The 20,714-nt window shown below is 41.6% G+C and overlaps 2 pseudogenes; both read right to left on the reverse strand.

Annotated features, from left to right (window-relative positions):
* Nucleotides 1-3,581: 3,581 nt before the first annotated feature.
* LOC144257178 (zinc finger BED domain-containing protein 4-like) lies at nucleotides 3,582-6,927 on the reverse strand (annotated as a pseudogene).
* A 3,402-nt stretch (nucleotides 6,928-10,329) lies between these two features.
* LOC144257273 (sodium/calcium exchanger 1 pseudogene) lies at nucleotides 10,330-12,109 on the reverse strand (annotated as a pseudogene).
* Nucleotides 12,110-20,714: the final 8,605 nt, after the last annotated feature.

Raw genomic sequence — 20,714 nt, forward strand, 5'->3', positions numbered from 1 at the left:
CACATCAAAATTTAGTGTAAAATCTGTTCAGGATTTTTAAGACAGTGGCAATACACTGGTAACTCTGAGAATAGAGGGTGAGTGGGTGGCAGAATGGAAGGAGTATTCATGAAGCTACTAGATTAAAGTAAATAAAAACCATTCCTAGAGGCCAAGGACTAATTCACAAAGAACAAAACAAAATACTGACAGCAGTTTACTAGAAAAATTGTCATTTTTTAGAAGCTTCAAGAAGTAATGTGGCACAGAGAAACACATGCACATCTTTGAAGTCAAATAGGTGTTCAAATTCTGGATTCATAACTTCTTAGATCTCTGAGATTCACTTTTTTCATCTTCAATGCTATTGCTTCCTTGGGTTGTCACCATATTAAATGTATGAAAGAACATTTGACAGCAGGTATGGTGGCATTCACCAGGGGCTCTGGAGGCTAAGGCAAGAGGATGGTGAGTTCAAAGCCAGCCTCAGCAATTTAACAAGGCCCTAAGCAACTTAGTGAGATCTTGACTCTAAATAAAATATTATAAAGCACTGGGGGTTAAATCCCCAGCACCAAAAAAAATTAAAAAGAGAGCACTTGAGAAAGTTCTTGGTCGTCTAATAATAGTGGTTCTAAATTTTGTTTCTACATATTATACCCCAAAAAGGGTTCCACAAACAAAGACCCTTTAAGGGATATGTCAGATTGATTTAAACACATTCATAATGATTTAAAACTGCACAAAAGGAAATGAATTGTGGCTAAGTCATTGATTTTGATAATGATCCTCTTTATTGACATTGTCCATGCTCCTATGTTTTCCAAGATAGGACACCTTCTTAAAATGCACATCCCATCTTTCTTTCCAGTTATGCTCTGTCCTCCAAAAATAAATTCAAATATTTTGTCCAAGATTAAGGCTTCCTATATACCCTGCACAATGTCTTCATAATGATGTTTATACTTACAAAATATATCTCCCACTTTAAGTATGAGGAACATATTTCTTTTGATTTCCCTCATAATATTATCCCAGTGTTAGTCACTCATCAGTAGCTGATTAAGTAGGAATTGATATTGATTTTTAAATTCAAGTCCTGAACTAGGGAAGCAATCAATCCTGTGTGATGGCCTTGGATGTTGACTCAGAAAGTAGACCAGGATTTAAACACTTCAATGTGCCTACACTAAGAAATTTCTTCATTGGCTACGATGAATTCCTTTATGTAACTATATTATAACCTCAAACTATAATAAGCACTAGAAAAGTGAGATTACAACAGCATAAATGGAAATCTGGTTGACATGGTAAAGAACATTTCTGTACATAATCAACTTGGTCTCCAGGCAATAGTAAATTATAACATTTTTTATATAACTCATAAATGTTTTTGGCTCCTACCCTGTCTTATTTTTATAACAGTTATGCATTCAGAAAGCATAGGAATTTACAAAAACATCTTGTAGTTATAATTTAGGTTTTCAGATTATACTACATGTGTTTTGGCTCAAAAAGAGATAAATATTCTTGTTAAAGATAACTCACTAAAGCAGAAATCCATTGAAATGCTAAAATCATTCCAAACAAATTTCCTACATTAGCACATTACTTAGGAAAGTTCAATGCCAGTATAAATCATTTTAATAGTCTAAATGAAATTCTATTACTATAAAATAAATCCTGAATATGCTAGATTCAAGGCACTATGTACTAATACCTTTTCTTGTCTAATGATAATTTCTATAGTATTTTTCATTATTCCTGATTTTTCCCAATGCACAATTGTTCTTTTGTTCTAATCACTTCAAATTTTACTTTATTTGTATCTGGTGGTCTTTTTGTACCATATTATAAAGCTACATGCCATATCATATAGCTAGATATTTGTTCCTTAGAATTCTGTCAGCAAGAGATGAACCCTGGTTATAAACAGCCAAAACCAATATTTCTTTCCCATGGAATGTAATAATAATAATAATAATAATAATGGTAATAATATAATAATAATTTGATACAATTTACACTGAAATTTTCTTTTGAGTCTTTGCTCAATAAAGTATATAAATATTCAGTGTAAGAAAGCTCTATTTGTTGAGATAGATGCCTTACATATTACATCTTAGAGTTAATGAAGTTAAAACCATACCTGAAAATGTAACACTTGTTAAAATTAATTTTGGGCAGACACGTTGTTTAATACATTACTCTGTTATAGGAATCCTGTAGTAAACCGATTTGCTAAGCAATATGTTATGTAAATTTTCCAACTTACATAGTTTTCTCAACTCTCTGTTTTAAATATTTCATAGTAAATGCTGTATTTTTTTCCAATTATCTTCCCAAATGATATCATTATTGAGCTCTAAGTAATTTAATATTTTTTTGGAAATTGCAAATAAAAAGTTTAATTTCAGAAACTGAATCCATCATTTATAAATTCACTAAAGCACAGTCTACTCAAATTTAGAGTAAGCAAAGGTACAGTATTTGAACAGAAAAAACAACTTCCTAAGAGGTCATGGCAGATGGGCAAGTTGTCTCACCCACAACACTTAATGATCTGAAATTAAAACATGAACCTTTTTCAGATGTTAAAGAAAAAACTTTGAAGACATATTGTTAAAAGAATCTGACAATTGAGAATTTCATTCGGATGTTCTTGAGATTCTAAAATACCTGGGTGATGGCTGAATCTTTCCTATTGTAAAAAAAAAAAATTCTAAATGCCTAAGGCTATCCTTACCACTGTAGCCTTCCAGACGCCCCCATTGGTCACTACTGCCTCCAGTGCCCAGGGCTGTGGTCCCAGAACCTGGGTCAGTGCACACAGAGCTCCACTGCTCAGGAACACTGAGTCAGAGGTGCCAGATGCAGGCAATGGGCCCCCTGTTGCAATGCCCTGCTCTGTACCAGCTGAATCCTCAGCAGGGACACAAGGGACTCCCATCTCAAGGACTCAGGACGACAGTCTGGAACCTCTGAGAGAAAGAATGGACTGTGCAACCCTGAATGCAAAGACTTGAAATGGAACATGCCTGCAACCGTGAACCACAACTACAAGCTCTGTGACAAGTACAGTTTTGTTTTCATTCTCTCCATTCCTAGACACACTTTAGAACCTGCAGTTAAAACTGCTCAGTCAGGATGGCTTTAGCTCCACCTTTCATTTCACAGCCACAAAAGTGGTTTTGTTGCAATTAAAGCAATATTTAACTAAAATACAGTACCTGATTCATGGTTTTTACACAATTGAATAAACAGTCTACAGGATACAGTTGTTTACATCTTGTCTCCATTCTAATAAAACAAATTTCTGACTCCTAAATTTAAAAAGATGTTGCAGTTATAAATTAAAACCTGATCCCCCACTTCATAACTGAGGAGATAGGCTGCATCCAGTGGACTCCTCAACCCCTGCTACCTGGCTCAACAGGAGTAAGACGTCTGTGAGGATACCTTGCAGTGTGGGCCGGCAAGTGACCCCAGATGCTAGCCTGATGTCTCACATGTCCCTATTGGGGGGGGGTCACAACAGCCCTGGTACAACAGCCAGCCAGCACTGTGGAGAGCATCTCTGGTCTGGCAACTCTGTTGTGAGTTCAATAATGAAAGTATATCAAGGGAAGATTCACTTTCAAAAATATAAGATTTTCAAAATGCTTCATCATGAGCTGGGGCTGGCCAAAGCTGCCATTCTCCGTGACTGTGCTGAACAGCTTTTCCAAAGGGATGGTACTTGGGGCACAGCCCCAAAATCTGGCGGCCAAAGTGGACAGTCCAGGCCAGGACAACCGCTTGAGGTTCCAGTAGGCAAGCAGGTAGCAGCTGTTCTCCAATACCTCCTCCTCCAGGTAGGGGAGCACCATGTCTTTAGGCAGCCTCTCCCACCTGTCTCTCCTCTCCACCTTGGCCACCAGTGACCACAGGTTTTCTTCTCCACCAGTCTCTAGACTCGGCCCTGAGTCATAGCCATTGGAGACGGCTGTGCCCTCTGAGGTAGAATTTTATATTTCTAGCTCCCTGATTAGATCCTGCCTGTACTGCTCCACCTCCTCTTCTGTGAACAGGGAGGCTTGTAGGGAGGTTCCAGCAGCGGGTCATGGAGGGTGGCGGACAGGTGGCTCGCCATGACTTCCTTCAGCAACATCATCATAATGTCAATGCCTATCTTCTCCCCAAAGAGCATCTCGACCTTCTTGCTGAGGATGTAGATCATGGGGATGACGTGGCTTAGAGTGGACATGTAGGTACTCATCTCCAGGCTGGCGGCATCTAAGGGCCTCAGCGCATGACACATGGACTGCATGACTTCCCACTGGTAGCAGCTGATCAGCTCTCTGAAGTTGCACTTGATGGACATCTCCTTAATGGCCCTCTTCTGCTCCAGCAGCCACTCCAGCATGTGCAGGGACTGGCTCCACCTGGACTGCACATTCTGGACGAGGCAGTGCTGCTGCAGCTCTTACTCCCACTGCAGTGTGGCCAGCTTCTCCCTGGTGCTTGGGGAGTGCTTGGGCCGCTCACACAGCTTCTGGGAGGTGCTCAGCAGGCTCTGCACCATCCTCTGGCTCTTGATGGCCTCACTTATGAGCAGGTCCACCATGTGGCTGAAGCAGGGCACGCTTGAGTGCTCTGCCTCGGTCAGAATCTTGCAATGCTCCGGTTGTTGGTGACCATGATGTCTGCTTGCAGGCCGATGGACCTACACCCAGGCTTCTCACCAGCACTCTAGCTGCTTCTGGATGCTGCTGCTGCCATTGTCACAGTCAATCTGCGATGCGTCCAAAAGCACTGATCAGTGGTGGTCCTCTCAGTGTGGGCAGGCCAAGAACTCGAAGGTGAGCCAGTGGGAAGTGACAGTCAGGTACTCACAGGTCTGGGTACTCATCCGATGTGAAGTGGACCACATTGCTGTTGGCCTCCTTCAGCTGCTGTCAGAATCATCTGCTTAACATTGTCATACATGCCCGGGATAGCTGTCCTGGAGAAGTAGGGAAGGGAGTACAAAGATTACTGAGGTTTCTAGTATTTGAGCAGCCTGACAAAACCAACCGTTATCCACAAAGGAGTATGGCTGGAGGTCAAGCGCGATCATTTCTGCTATCAGACTGGTGATTTTTTTTGGCAATTGGGTGAGAGTCATAAAACTTCTCACTGGGGTCATCGAAGGAGGACCTGCCCAACAACTCTGTGCTCAGTGGCCCCTGGACGCCTGGAGAGCTGGACAGGGTGGTCTTGGAGTAGATCTCTGTCTTGAGTACATACTAGAACCTCTGCAGGTGCCTCAGGAGGCAGCTGGAGCCCAGGTTGGTGGGCTTCTTGCCCCTGCTGATGGTCCAGCTGCAGTGCAGACACACCACCTTGGTGGAGTCCACAGAGCAAACGGAGAAGTGGTTCCACAGCTTGAGGTCTTCTTGCTGCTGATGGGAAACACCGCTTGGTGGTTCCTCCTGACCACTGCTAGCAGGCCAGGTGTCTTAGAGGAGCTTTCTGCAGAAACCAAAGTGGCAGCTAGAGTGTTCGCCAAACTGGCACCCAGGAAGCCCTTCTGGGCCCCGACCACCTTGAGGTGGCATCTGTACAGATGTTGCATCAAACAGCTGGTACCCATATCCCTCTTCTTCCCCCCACTGATGATGCAGTCACAGTACAGGCACAGGCCTTCAGACTGTCCATGGGGGCTGATGAGAAGTGGTGCCAGACCTCCGACTTCAGCCTCTTCATGACCTTTTTGTTCTGCTGGAAGACAGCACCAGGCTCACATCTCCTTGGGCTCTACCTGCTGGTCTGCTGCTTCTTAGGAGAGACGCCAAAGGAGGACTCGCCCACATCCTCGGAGGATGACAGACGGGACAAATCCCTGAGACGTGCATCCCTAGGCAGGTTCTCAGCCAGCCTGTCTGGGGACGAGGAGGTGGAGGGGCGCTGTTGGACCAGCTTTCCTGGAGAGGACGATCCGGGTTCCCCCTCTGTAGGCAACAGGGTGGGCAGCAGGGTGGGGAGGTGTGGGGTACAGGAGGGGGATGCCCAAGCTATCCCCCATTTTCCTGCAGCATGATGGAGCCTTGCGCTCTCCACATGTGCTGGATGAGCAGTTGGTGCCCAGGTCTTTCCGTTCTTACCCCTGCTGAACTCATGAAGTGCGCACAGAAGGCCTTGGAGCTACCCAGTGGGGACAGGTAGAAGTGTTTCCAGATGACCAACCTCCTTCTGGCCCCCGTGCTCCTGGGAAGGCAAAGGCTTCTTTCCCCCATGCCCTCTGCGGTTCCCTAGTAGTGGAGCATGACAAGTTGGGGGAAGATCCTACCTGGGCCTCCTCTCTGCTGTACCTCCAGTGACCAGTACATCAAAGAACTCAGAAGAGACCACAGACACGGGCTCTTCCTGCATGTGGTCAGGGAATGGGATCATAGCTGCCATCTTCTGGGCAAGTCTGATGGGCGAGAGCATGGAGCCCACATCCCCAATCTCTGCAGTCTGTGGTGGAAGCAGGAGCAAGGGTGACAGCAAGGAGGAGCCGAGAGACACACTTCAGTTCTCCTGCACTAGCTTGGTGGGGTGCGCAGGCCTCATGTGCCTCATGAGGCAGCTGGTGCTCAGGTCCTTCTCGTTCTTGCCCCTGCTGAACTCCTGCATGCAGTGCCTACATATTGCCTTAGTCTGTCCCAGAGGGAGATGGAGAAATGGTTCCACACTGGAGATTTCTTCTTGGAGCTGATGTGGCAGCTGGAGATGAGGCTCTGGGTTACGGCTTCCATGGCCACGTTGGGCTGCCTGCTGCTGTCCTGGGGGAACAGAGCCCCATAGCCATCCTCCCTGAGGCGCCACCAGCCTGGCCCTCCACCTGCTCCTCACATCCTCCTGCTCACTCTGAAAGTCCACCCCTTCCAAACAGTGTCTGGGAACTGGATCATCTTCTTCCTCCTCTATTTTGGAACTTGTCATCAAAAACACAATCACCTTTTCCTCTGGGACTAGTGTCCTAGTTGTCTTCCACCACGGTCCATAACTACCCCAGCTCATTCCTCATGCTAGTGTCTCAGGTCAATGGAGAGCTGGTCTGAGTGCCCCTGTGTGCATGCAGCACCATCACCCTTTCACAGCCATTCCATCTCTCGGGCTGCTCCTGTCAGTGCTCCACCTGGGGCTCTGCTGCCATGTGCCTGGCCGTGGGGATGCACAGGGGAGACTGGCTGCAGGTCTTGAATACAGGGTCCCCACCACCTTGACAGCACCTTCTGCATGTCCCAGATGCACACAGGAAAGCTCACAGCAGTGGGACACCCCCAAAAGCAGAAGCAATCCAGGCCCATCGCCTCCTTCGTCCTTTGAGAAGCATGCCTTGGTGCTCAACACGAGGCAGAGGAACCACCGCCAAGCGAGAAGCAGGAGAAGCAGGTGAGCCTGCTAAGACACAGCCAGCCACAGCCAGCAGCCTCCAGGGCCAGGAAGGGGCCTCCCACCAGGCGCACTGGCCCCTGGTCAGCACGTCCTGGGTTAGCGTCACACTGCCTCGAGAGCTTAGAGCTGTGAGTAGAAGGGACAAAGGCAGGCAGGACAGGAAGGAAGAAGCAGACATTCATCCACACCTACCAGAGGTCCATGTCCCAGTTCTCACTCTGCAAACTCTAGGCCAGCCAAGGATCTGGGCGGCGCGGGTCTGTGCGCTGGGGACCCCTAATGGCGCGGCGCCCATTCTTTAGCTGCTTTGTCTGCCCCCAGCGCCCCTCCTGCTGGCTAGGCACCACAGCCAAGGACTTTGGCCCAGCAGCCTGAGATGCTGAGGTCACTGTGCCCTTCCCAGGGACCCACGTGCCGGTGCGGGGGCAGCAATTAAATTTGATTTGTAGCTGCATTAATTAATTGGCCTTAACATTTTCCAGAACAGTTAATATTAGAGTTTGGAAGAACAAACAATATTTTGTAATAATTAGTACCACTGAAATAGTAACATTAAAGAACAATCATTAGCAGCATTTCAAATTTATAGATATCACCTACCAAACCACAAATTAAATTAACATATTCCTGATTTGTTTTTTATTAGCTGTTAACTTTATACAGAATTCCTTGTTGAATTCCCAGAATGTTGTTGAAAAGTTAAGATTAGTTGGCACGGATTTAGGATTTGTCATTGATTGTGCTTTCACAAAAGCTTGTGATAGCTGTTAATTTTATAAATTTAAATAGGTTTTTGCATTATAATTTTAAAATATTTTGCTGAGAATATGTTTTATCAGTGTTCTTTCTGAAATACGTATTTTCATTATAAAAGGGTCAGGTCGAAAAAATTCAAATAGTTTATGTAAGAATATGAATAAATAGATCCAGACATCCTTATAAATTTAAAGAATATCTTCTACCCTAAAATTAAGATAAATGTTTAGGAATCCTTAACACCTTTACCTACAAACTAAAATGTTGATACACTTTAGACAAAAGCTATTAGATGCTGGAACAGCAACATAATTTAACTTAGACAAAGAGTTAATATTTTAGTTTTGTCATACATTTATAAAGATTGTGGTTCCACTTAACTTAAAATGTTATTTTGGATTTAATTTTTTGTTAGAAAAAAATTGATCTATGTTGAAAAGAAATTTTTTAAATGAGAATTTCTCCCTTTCTTATAATCAAAGAAATCAATAAAGGTGGACTGCCACTTACTCTCCCTCTTTGATCAGATTAGACTCTCTGTCTACCTTAATTAATAGATTCTTAAAATTAGATAACTTTTAAATCCAAAGCTTTTGTACAAATCTTTCTATGGCACCATGAAAATAATCACAAATTCTGATTTTGTTTACAGTATTAAACAATCAAACAAGAAGATTTTTCAAAGTAGTTAATAGAGCTTAGTTGTGTGAAGAGCCCTTATCTATATGTATGATAGGTTTTGAAGAAAGCTACCCTAAGATGAACTGTGCTGTGGCAGAAATATAAAATCATCCTTGAAGATAAGTTGGTTTGAGTCTACAGAGCCAACTTTATTGCAGCATGAAAAACTCCTTTTTGCTTGGATCTGACAATATTAACCTGGCATTGGACATGATCACCAAAGGAAAAAGGATCCATTAAAAAATGAGAGTAATGGATAAACTGCTAAGAAGCCAGCACAACAACATGTCTTTGATGATTTCTTTTGACAGAAACATTGTACTTATCTTAAAGTCACACAAAGACATGAATGTAATCAATGGACCTGTTAAGCATTAACAATGCTTACCAATAATAAAATTATATTTAAAGTCAAGATACACCTTTAAAATTACAATTCCAGAAAGAAAAAGGGCTACAACTCTATCTCAGTTATAAATAAAATTCTTTGCCATTTAAAAATTTTTACATTTCATTTTAGTGAATAAAAAAGTCAGATATTTTTATAGAACAAGTAACCATGATTGATTTAGATGATTTTAGTTATATTTAAGGCCTACCTCCTTCTTGGACACTGGTCATTGAGTCAAATTCTCTGGCTTCTTCTGATGAATTAAGTGCAAAGCCCTCTCTAAGGCAAGAAAGGAGGAATAGATCTCTCAAAGGCATCTCTCAGTGGAAAAATCACTTCATACCAGAGTTACCATTGTAAAGTGCCAATAGGAAGAGTAAGTTGTTCCCTACTTCTTTCTCTGACCTGTTCCCCATCAACTAGGATGCTTGGACAGAATCTGATTTCTCTCCCCATCAGGGTACTATATGAGCAGGGTAAAAGGGTTTATGTAATCATATAAAGTAAAATTAAATTGGAAATAAATAATGTATATATGTTCCTCTCATAATAGCATAACACTGAAGAAGCAGGGTTGGTCATTAAGTCATAATTAAACACTAGCATACAACCAGAAACATTATACTGTCATAAAACCACAACGTCAGATGAAAACCACAGAAATAGTTCCACTCAGTCCTAGCATCCAGGAAATTCTTTTTAAAGGTGTTCCTTTTTGGGGCTTTCCCAGTTTGTACTCAGCAATGAAATTAGAAACCTTTTGTGATGTGTTAAATATTCGTTTTCTGTATATATACTGTATGATCCTAAATAGAATACAGAATTTTCAACCCATCTTAAATGATCTGATAACTTACATCATATGCTTCATTTTATCATGGTCTACAGTGTATCAAATATATAAAAGGACAAAAGTAAAAAAGATCTCAATGTCAAATTAAGATCTGTGTCTAGTACATATTGATAGGTGACACCCAAGCAAGTACTGGTACTTTTGACAATTGTCTTCCATAATAATTATTCTGTTCCTTTAATGCCATTTGGTTTAAAAATATGCACATACTCTCACAGTCATGCACTCACTCACTCAATCATACACACAAACACATAAAAAGAACTTACACGATTTCATTGTTCTGGCATTTGAACTCTCCACAAGTGTCCTCAAAGGCTCCCCTCCACCTCTGGCCCTCTCTTCGATGGTTTCATAGGGAATGATAACATTTCCTCGAGCTCCAGATGTTCTCAATACCTTCACCTCCATGATGCCAATGCTCTCATTCACGAGTCCCAGGTTCCTCAAAAGTAAAGATGCCAGCATCGTTGTCATCAAAACTGGTTACCATGGCCATGGAGGGTGATCTAAGGAAAGCAAGAGTGGAGACTGATTGGTTTTCAGGATGCCATCTTCGGAAGCCTCAGAAGATACTTTGACATTGCTGAGGTGTGCAAGGAAAATTTTACCCTCCTCAAAGCTGTCATCATCGATGATGCCAACTCTGATTTCCTTCTGGGTCTCACCAGGTTTAAGACCACAGTTCCTTCAGTGAATTCATAATCAGATCCTGCATTGGCCATGTCTCCTCTGTTTCTGAAGTCAATGAACACAGAGTAGGTCAAATCCCCACTTCTGCAAATAATGGTAAGGACCACAGTACCACAGTTGTCCAGACACTGATATGTCCCTTGTTCAAAGAAGACCTTGCTCACTGGGTCACTTTTGGCCACTTCCATGTTGACCTCATGCATGCTGACAGTCTTCCTTGCTTGGTCAGCTACATGTCTCTTTAAAATGTTGCCAGCTCAGTCATCAGGCAAGTAGCTTGAATGTGGTAAAATGCTTGGCTTTTTTGCTGCTGACTTAGGATTTCGTATTTGGCTAATTCTATTAACTGCTCTATTTCGTTCTCTGGATGTTTCTGCTTCAGTTCCTTCAGAATCCTCGCCATTTCTCCCTTAGCTTATTCATCATTTTGGTCCCTCTCTCATTGACCTCCAGAACCAGAGTGCCATCTAAGAAACTGTCAACCTGAGAGCTGACTACTTTTCCATCCATTTCAATTTTCGTTTTGGAAGATGGCTGGTCCCCCTCGTGTTCAGTGATCATTCCCCTCTGCTTGCCAGCCTGATACTGCTTGTAGACATACTTGTAAAACAGAAGCCTCCTATCTGCTACCCAGGCAAACACAACACAGAAGGGAAAGAAGAAGAAAGTTAGCAAAATGTCCCAGACCTCCACAACACCAGGAGAAATGACAAGTGTAGGTGAAGATGCTCCAGGCTGCCATCACAAAGAACACATGCAGATGCTGAATCTTCCTCATCTCTCCATCATGGACCACATAAACACAAAGTGCAACGATGATGAACATGCTGAAGGCAGCACTTCCCACGATGGCGCTGGGCCCCAGGTCTCCTGCAGTGAAGTTATGGCCACATAATTCAATAACTGAAAGCAGAACCTTGGGAGCAGAAAATCCCAGGGCCATCACAGTCAGGTTGAACATAGTCTCATTCCAGATCCTCACAGTCATCTTGGTGGTCTTTCCGTTGTTTTTCTTTATGGTTATTTATTTTTCTTGGGATGTGATGACTTCCATAAAGGACACAAACTGGTCAACAATGATAGAGACTCCCAGAAACATGTTGACAATAGCCCCGAAATACCCAGTAGCTCTAGCAATCTTGTCTCTGAAAGAATAATCTTGGGGCTCCCAAATAGGCAAAAATTACCCTTTTCTTGTGGTAATATGAGACAGTACACTTGCTGATATCATTTTCTCCTCCTTCCATTTCGGTCTCAGGAGTTATATGGTCCATATGGGAAAATAAGAAAGCCATCAGAGCTAACAGATGAAATCTCATTGGAATCATGGGTGAGAGGCTTAACCAAGGCATGTTGTACAGGGAGATGACCAACTGTCCTGACATATTGGTAAAAAGAAGATGGGGCAGGGAAGGTAGAAAAATAATCACATCATTAGACCCAAATCCAAAGCATGATTAATACCTTTAAATAAATTTCTGTATGTTTGACCATCACAATATCTCTGGTGAATCATCATTAATCTGATTCCATCAGTGATTAGGCAATGTTTTGTGAAATTTACAGTTTGATCTCTCTTTTTGTGAATTTTCTACTTGTAGTTCCATTCACTGAGCAAGACCCATGACTGACTTCCAGGAAATGAAAAGTTCAATTTTAAGCCTGGCCTTATTAAGCACACATTTATGCATACTAATGGACAACAAGAAAGAAAAACAAAACTTTTGAAGCATTAAAAATCACCTCCTTGTTGCTAAAGCAGATTTTTCTTTTAAATTTTGATTAGTACATTGTCTTCAAGGACATTTTTCATTGAGAAAACCACTTTATTAAGATTCACGCATTGAAACTGAGACTCTGAAAAACTCCTACCAACACAAGGCATGATGATGATGATCTTAAATTTTGAAGTACACTTACACTGTATTTCAAGAAATCACACCTTACGGCTCTAAACTTGGAAACAGATAAATCTCTACATTTGCCTGCAATCAAAGCTCAATGGTATTTGTTCTCAAGAGGAAAAAAAATTCCACTCTAATGCAATATTTCCACACATTAAGTACAGGTTTTAAAAGCATGTTTTGATGAGAGCACATTTTCTCCTAATTTTTAGCAACCCAGAACTCCAGATATATTAGCAACTGGGCATCTGGTATTTCAAGAACACTCCTTTCTATTTGTATACATAGCCTGCTTCACAACCTGTAGGCTGACCCCAACAGAAAGGACAGATAATCGGGTCCAGGCCTAGTTGTCTGTAAGACCCTGGCAGGCTTTGAAATCTATATTACCAGCCATAAAATGTTCCTTCTCTGTGTCAGTGTCACACTTTCCATGGTCATTCCAAAACACACATTAGTTCTATAGTGGGCTCAAGAACAATTATTCCATCTAAATCAGCTTATTTGGCCAAGAAACAGAGACAAAGTGTATATGTATGTATGTGTGTGTGTGTGTGTGTGTGTAATATGAAGGGCTATAGGCAATTAGGGATATGACAACAGAGTCATTGAGGAACACAGAGAATTGCAAGCAAAGTAGTGGACAGAATGACCACAGCCCTAAACTCAACCACCAACTCATGCAAAACTCAGCTCCGATCTCACGTGGTCACCTCAGCTTCCAGGACCTGGGGTTTGGGGGCTGGGGTAAAAGGGGTAGGGAATGGATGCTGAAGTCCAGGAGGGTCCACAACTCTCATCTGGACCTTTTCTTCTAGACCTAAGAATTCACCAGTGAATAAGAGAAAGTCTTGGTCTTCTCAGAGCTTAATGGGGAGGAAACAAAGGAATAAATGAAATATCAGGTGGTAACTGGCTTCAGGGGAGGCCAGTTATGACATCCATAGCACATGGATAGGAAAAGCATCCTGAGTCAGAACATAGCCCTGTGGCCTGAAAAAGTTAAAAGAGGAGCTGGGTGAGATGCTCCCATAGCTCCATGCTGCCTGAGAGCCACCCACATTTGTCTATGTTTGTTGCTGATGGCTTGCACTGAAAACTGCTCCAAGGTCCCAGGAGAATCACCATGGTCAGCACATTCTGGAAGATCCTCAGAGATCCCACCATGGCCTCAAGCCCCTTGTAGCTCATCACTACTGGGAGATAACCTTCTTTTGTATTTCTCCCATACTGAAGAAGACCAGGAGAGGGTAAAAGGCTGGCAAATGAAAGAAACACATTTACAAAGCATGCAAGAGTTCATGGTCAATGTGTGTCTGCTTGTTCAGCCATTACAGGGCTTGGATGGATTGTGAGATCCCTGTTTAAAACAAGATGACCTTCCACTGGCCTGCAAGAAAAATAGAAATTTAGTTCCAACTCTCTTATGCATCCATTTACTCCATAATTTATGTGTGCTTAGTATGAAATTTAGAATGACTCACTAGGCTCTCTTCTAGACCTAAGAATTCACCAGTGAATAAAACAAAGTCTCTGTCTTCTCAGAGCTTACATTCTAATGGGGAGAAAACAAAGTAATAAATGAAATTTCAGGTGGTAAAAAGTACTACAGTGTGGGAAGGGCAGAATCAATCTAAGGAAGACAGACTGTGTGTGTGTGTGTGTGTGTGTGTGTGTGTGTGTGTGTGTGTGAATGCATACACACATACAGCAGCATGATTTTACAGTAGATGGTTAAGGAAGGCCTCTCTGATAAAGACAACATTTGAGCAAAGTCCTGAAGGAAGCAAATGGTCAAACCTGTGGAAACTGCAGGAAGAGTATTACAACAAAGGACAAAGGTAATGGTGATGGTAATGGTGCTTGGCACATCCCAGAACTACAGAGAAACCAGTGTGGAGGAAGGGCTGTGCAGGAGTGGAAATGCAAAGGGAATGGATCATGGGGCCACTGAGTCCACTGAGGTACTGATGAGGAGAGAGACAGGAATCTCAGGGGTTTCTGATCATAAAGTAATATCTAGTTTTCCTTTCAGAACAGGCTCTCTCCTGGTCCAGTGGAGATATTGTAGGGGATGGGAGGAAACAAGGAGACCAGCTCATGCCTACTATATTGAGATCTGATTTCTAAACAATCCCAATGCCTAGCAGGTATTCAAAAATGAAAGAGCAGACAGCTAACATTTTAAAAAGGGTAGTTATCCTTTTAGTAGACTTGCAACTTAAAATGGCTTGGAGACTGATAAGGATCAAAAAAGTTAAAATATTTGCAACAAATAACAGTAGTGAACAGAGAGCGTAAACCCTGAAGAAATATTCAAACCTGTGTCTGTCTCCAAACCTGATATAATTAATCACTCCTTCAATTCACTGCCAAATTCATCATTCTCTATTTTTCAAATTTCAGCCAAAATAAACTTGCTAAGGAACAGATCTGACACTATGACTCTACTTAAAACTCTTTGTTGGCTCTCTTTTGCCTCATGCCCTGTGGTCAAATCCCTCAGTAGTAAGCTCAAGATCCTTAATGATCTAACCTCTGTACTCCTGAATGCAGAAATTCTTGATTCCCCAAATAAGGCACCTTTTTACCTGTTGGCCTTTGCAGACTATGTTCTTTCCTCTAAACATTTTTATTCTTACAATCAAGGTTCAAAAAAGTATAACAAATCACAGTCAATTTCTTGAGAGACCGATATTGGATTCTTTTCATAAATCTATTATAGATATCATGCTAAATTATTTACATGTATCAGTTATAGCTAATATTTATAATAACAAGCATTTTTGAATCACACAACTTTTAGTGTTTCTATTTCCATTATGATCTTTGCAAACAGCACCCCCTGGAATTGTGTAGTGGGCAATACACTAAGCCCTATCCAGTATATACTATTAGCTCATTTACAAAGTGGGATAACTGAGGTATAGACTAGTTAAGACCTTGTTGAAAATCATACAGATAGCAAACTCCTGAGTTAAGATTCACACCCTGTCTACTTCCATTAACTGTTCCATTAGGTCATCCCTGATAGTTGGTGAAGTAATGCTGGACAATTGTTGGATTTGGGCTTGAATTAGTCCATTGGAAAGCCTCTTGACTTCTAAGCAGATTAGAAGAACTCAGTTAGCAATAGTCTTGTGGAAGGTTTCCAACAGCCTGGCTTTTATCTTATGGATTAGAGACTCAAGCATCAATGACTGTGGTATGTAGCATGAGAGCTTGCATGTTCCTAGATACAGCTGCTCTATGCTTCCTTCCATTTAGCAACTGCCTGGCAACCTTTTCCTGCATGCATAGTCAGGGCACTCTCTTAGGTTGGCCATAAAAAGGCCCTATCCTCCATCTCTGCCCTAGCCCACATCTCACAATGTCTTTTTAGCCAAATGAGGACCAGATGTGTAAAAATGGATGGATCAGTAAAAATCCATTGTCATTATTGGGGAAAAAGGAGAGGGGCTTCTGAGGTTACTGAAAATCATCACAATTATATTAAAAAAGTGACAGCATCATAATTTGTGTAACCAGGGGACGCAAAACACTGATGTAAGTTATTGGCAATAAAACTGGGAAGAACTCTTTGGACTTTGGTTGCTTTCTTTATTTAATGAATTCCAAACCCAGAAGGTTGTGAGGATGTGGGAAAGGTGTTATCTAAAGGAGTTGCTTTTCTTCCTGTATTTCCTTTCTTCCATGGTCTTCCTTCCATTATAAGATTCCAGAAGTTCTATTTAACTCTCCTCAACTTCCCTGAGATATATATATATATAAATATATATATATATATATATATATATAAAATTTTATAAGAACATTAAGCAGGAAGATAAGAACAGAGGCCACAGGTATCTTGGTTTGTTCCTGGCTTTCTTATGTTCTTCCTTGATCTACTGAAGGCTGACACAAAAAGTAGGCTGATTTTTATGGTATATTCAGATCAACTCTTATGTCTATGGCCAGGTATCACTTAGGAATATCTACTTCATCATCAAAATGAGTCTTAAGCCCATGAATATCAAGAACACCTGAATTATCTTCTACTCACTATTTATTTTAAGACAAAACAACTTTATCACTACAAATTACAAACTTTAATGGGTCTGACAAAAAAGAAGGTAAAGCGATACTTGCCTGCCAGTAATCCAGCCACCTGTGCTGAAGGGAGAAATCAGTTACAAGGAAGAGAAACACATGCCTACAGACAGGTCTTTATCAAACTGCTTTGTAAAGGATAAGGAAACAGCTAGGTTGCAAAGGGGCTTGAGGAGGAGTGAGCCAGCAGAGTGCCTATTCCCCACAGGAAACCGGGGCCAGTTTTAACTACCAAGGAGAACCTGACTCAGGAGAAAGGAATATGCTGGTGTCCTCACCAGCCCTCACACTGGATGGCCTAATCCCATTCTATCGATTGGCAGTGGGGTTATTCCAAGGAATTCTCTGACTCGCCTTCATCAGGACTTGGAATTCCCTTCTATGTAATTTTTGCTGACTGAAAGCCTCAGAACTAAGCAATTAATCTATTTCTAAGGCAACATGGAAGCAAGCATAAATCTTTACCCATGACTGAAGCAAGTACTTTCCAGGGCTTCTAGACAAGGAGATGTTGCCAGAGGATGAAGATATTTTTAATGTGACATATGACCATCCCATCTAAGGTTCAAATACTCCTCTGGCTCCCAGCCTCAGTCTATCAGACCAGGGTCAGAATTCAGAAAGGAACTTAGTTTCCACAGTACTCTTTGCTACTACCTTTTTAAACTTTTTCTTTTTCTTTCTCTCTCTGTCCTCTCCAGAGTTTCCTCTCAGCTGATTGATAAATTGGGACAAGTCATGTAAGGAGTGGGCTATGGGAGGTCTTGTGAAGAATGAAGTCCTTCTGCCCAAACTGATGAAAGTGGAGTCAGGGTCCTGTCCTGGGTTAGAAATCATGTCGCTAAATTGTTCAGCAAGGGGAGCAACTGGGGTAAGGACCAGGTAAAGTGACCAGAAAAAAATATATATAAAGAAAAGATACACTTAGTATTTAGGATAATGAAGAAGTTCTTGGAAACAGGTCATGTGATGAACCTGTTAGCCCTTTTCTCTATTTTATTTTTCTACATTGCACTTACTACTTCTATCTGCTGTGTACTTTATTCAGTAGTTCTACATTTTGTCTTTCTCCCTGTGACAGATGTAAACCCTGTAAGAGCAACATCTTTTTTTTCCCTTTTTACCAATGCATTCCCAGTTCCTAGAGGAGAGCCTGGCACATAGAAAATGTACAGCACATGTTTACTGAATAAAAAAAATAATTATCATAGGGTCATGTGCTGATTCCCCAAATCTCTGATGCTGAATCATAATCTGGGACTTGGACCTCAGCATTTGCATTGGAAAATACTCTCTGTGAAACTGATGAGCCCTAAAATGTGCAAAGTTCAACATCAGGTTGAAAAGCCAATATCAATGTAAGCTGAAGGAAAGGAAATAGATGTTTTAGGTTCATAGTAAAGAATCTCAGGCTGGAAAAATTGTCTCTAGCATAAAGAGATGACCTGGGGCCCTGACATCTTGCCCAGCACCTGGCCCTATATCAGCCCTGGCTCACTGATTGTATGGGCTCTGTTGAGAGAGTCCTGACCCTGGGGACATCCTCAAGGAAGCCTATCTTTTCCTCCTTTGAATAATTTAAAGACATCTTGTGTAACACTAACCAAAATCATCTCCATTATAGAGTCCCTGTAAAAGAGAAAGAGAACCAAGATTTAAATTTTTATATTAACTCTGCAGACAAACATGGAAATATGTGCACCCAGAGGAATACTGGAGCAGAGAGTCTTCCAATAGAAATTAAAGAAAGAAGGATTCAGAGAGAAGATGCACTGATAATCTTGGGTTCCATGTGAAGTCAGTCAGGATTGTCCTTAGAATTACTGCAGGGTCAGAGAGCAGGATTAAAGGCCCTCACTTAGGGCCATTGATGGCGACAATGACTGAAATCACTGACTTGAGCATGTGCTTTACATTCATGATTCCTGCTGACCTCTCTGACAACATTGCAAGGAGATCTGTATTATCACTCTCATTTGATAAATTAGAAAAACAAAAAGTTCTTACAATAAGTGGTCAAAGGTCACACAGACTTAAATGACAGCTGGGATTTAAATGTAGGTACTTTGCATCACACCAAAAGGATTTCTGTTGTTTGTTTCCACTATGTAGGGTAATAATGCTGTTCTTTGTGGACAAATAGCTCTGCATTTAGATACTTAGTATAGAATGACCTCTCACACTGCCCCTGCCTCCCACCTGAATAAATGTGTTCAGACTGTATTAGTACATCCAGGGCTTTGTGTGTTTTCCATTCCTGTTTCTTGTCTCCTTCCCCAACCCCCAATTTATAAACACTCATATTCATCAAGTAATAAGGGAAAGATGATTCATTTGGGGGATCATCAGCTGAAGTCTGCAGTCTGAAATCATTCCAAAGTCATGTAACAAACTTAAGGTTCTTCCACTTGCTCAGGAAGGAAAAAAAAAGGGGGGAAAGAAATTCTAGCATTGAAAAAGCAAAACTAATGAGGGGAATGGGATGGGAGCCATGGGAAATGATACAGAACAGTCATAACAAATCACTTAATACATCACTACTAACAAATCTATACTTTTTTTTTCCAGAATCTCAATGCAACTCACAACTTTACTTACTTAAGTCAAGACTTTTTGTTTTAATTTTAAATTGGTCAGAAATCAAGAAAACTGCAAGAACAAAATGTCATTCATGGTTTCACCTGCTGAGATTTTCTGAGCCACTCATATGTGCCAGATGCTGTGAGGTGTCAAGGCAGGAGAGAGTCCACATACTGGGAGATACAATTGTTTAATTACTAGAGAGTCACAGGAGAAGGGAGACATCCCTGGCCTTAAAACAGTTGCATCATTGAACATTCAACTGAACTACCCAGTTCCCAGGTAAGTGTCTGGGGTCTTGGGTTACTAGAACCAGGATTCTAGAAACTTCAGATCCTTCAGTCTATGGCTCTATAACCAAGAGATTTCAAATATAAACTTGAAATCTTAGAGCAGGACCTTGGAACATCTCCTCTGGACTCTGAAATTTCCAGGGTCCTCTTGATGGACAGTGATTATTATTTTAGGTAATAATCTGTTCATTATCATCCCTGAAGAGACAGAGCAATCTTTCTATGATGTTTGATATTATAAGGAAAAAGAACAAGGTCATATGCATTCTTTTATATATAATGAATACAAAAATATCTCCTACCTTAAAATATGTTCTATGCTAGCTGCTGCCATTTATCCTTAAGGAACTTTTATATAGTGTGTCCTCTCCATATTTCTAGGTTTGGAGTGAAGGACCCTTCTTGTACTCACCAAGAAGTTATTGAGTGGCCTTAATGTACAAACACCTTCACAGACACTTCAGGAATTAACAAAGATAATTGATACAAGATCCCTGCATTAAGGAATTCCCAGTTTCTGTGTGAAAGCTACCTTTAGTGACCATTAATACTAAAGAGAATAAGGAAAAATTTGTAAAGGAGTAAATGAGAAGAATGGCAAAGCTGGAAATGTTAGAGGACATTCTAGAGGGAAGAAATGATGTGAAAAAGGCACAGAGCAATGCTTCTCCAACTTTAGCTCCCTAGCAATCACCTGGGAACGCATTACAATGCAGACACCTGGGCCCTATCTTCTGATTTATAACAGGTGTAAAGAGGACCCCCAGATTTGTATTTCAACAAGCACCGGGGTACTTCTGAGAGAGTGGTCTTGGATCATCCCTTGAGAAGCACCGGTGTAAAGGGTAGAAGGGCATAAAGGAAAAAAGAGAAGCCAGGAGAGAGCAGAACTGGCGGAAACCAGCTGCCTGGCAAAAATATGTTCTGGGAGGCCCTAGAAGGAAGCTAATGCCTAAAAATCAGAGGGCAGAGTTCTCTAGTATCCAGAAGAAAATAATGTGAAATAATGCCTCTCACAAACTGGAATTCTAGGCAGGACTGAAATATGAGAGGCCTGTGCATGTGTTCCTGGGAGTCGGGGGTTGGCT

This window comes from Urocitellus parryii, chromosome 10 (genome assembly GCF_045843805.1).
Source record: "Urocitellus parryii isolate mUroPar1 chromosome 10, mUroPar1.hap1, whole genome shotgun sequence".
Lineage (NCBI taxonomy): Eukaryota > Metazoa > Chordata > Mammalia > Rodentia > Sciuridae > Urocitellus > Urocitellus parryii.